Below are 1,302 nucleotides of genomic sequence, written 5' to 3' on the forward strand. Positions count from 1 at the left end.
GGTAGAGCAACACTTATAAGGGGATCCACTTTTTGTCCACTAGTAGTATGGTACTAAACTTCCCACCATTTTTCGTACACCTAAATGTGACTCAGAGATTAACCAGGAATTATTGTATTATATGGCCAAAAGTTCTTTTATAATTCAATTAATCTCTCTTGCTGCTTCGGTTCGTGGTGGGTATTTTGGCGAATCATATGCTGGAAGTGTTTAAGGGGTTTCTTCTCCGACTAAAATATGAGGGCTGAGAAATTTGGCACCTGCTGACACATGAGGAAAGTGAGGATGAATGCAGTACAGTTTTTGGTCCCCTGATGAGTACAGTTTATACGGATCTAAGCAAATGCATAAAATGCCTTCAACTCAAGAAGACTTTACCCCAGAGGACAGATAGGACATCCACCACTATTTTCGTTTTCTTTTTTTGCGGGTAGCAATAAAGCCAAGAGAGCCTCATTTTATTTTGATGTCACTGTTACAACCAGAATTTTGTTCAACGCCGTTTCCTTAATGATTTTGCTCGGTCTTATTGCATAATACGACTTTCAGGTGCCATATCAACTATCAAGATGCTAGCTTTGGTGCGGACGAGTAGGTCGTCACTTGATTGCTCTTATGAAGTCAAACCACATCCATCAAGGCAAAAGTGAGAGGGTGTTGGTTAGGACATAAAATTGGTTAACCGGAATCGTAACGAGAACGGTGGCCGAAAATGTACCCAGCACACTCTTCTATTTTGCTAGTGCTAAAAATGGCCATTCCAGTTATAGCAAACCCAATAGTTCATTCAAGAAGAAAGGGTACGTCATGTTGAGACCAGGAGTGAAAGCTTTTCTCATGTTTCAGTAGGGTTGTTGATCCACCCTTCCGTTCTTTTCTCCACAATCGATTCATTACATTGCGAGGGTAATTTAACTGAGTTTCCCATACTTATGAAGCCAGCCAAATATTTATGAAAACGTCTCGCCGCATCGTCGTCGGCTCGTCGACATGTCCGGCCATTTTACCTTGTCAAAGACATTCCCATGAAAGAAGTCGACTTAGACGTGGGTACTACTCATTTTGTCCAGGTTTATTAGCTATTCTTAGATCAAAGTCTGACCATAGATTTAACTAATAAAATATAAAATTATAAAATTTTCTCACAAAAAATATACCATGAAAACCACTTTCGAATACAGATTCAGCAACAAACCTTAGTCATATAAATGGTCAAAGTTTGGCCTAAAATATGAGGGCCAAACAAACCTGAACAAAAGGAGTACTCAAATCTTGTAGTGATTTGATCATATCTCCATTTGT

The sequence above is a fragment of the Triticum aestivum genome, chromosome 7B (genome assembly GCF_018294505.1).
Source record: "Triticum aestivum cultivar Chinese Spring chromosome 7B, IWGSC CS RefSeq v2.1, whole genome shotgun sequence".
NCBI classification, from domain to species: Eukaryota; Viridiplantae; Streptophyta; class Magnoliopsida; order Poales; family Poaceae; genus Triticum; species Triticum aestivum.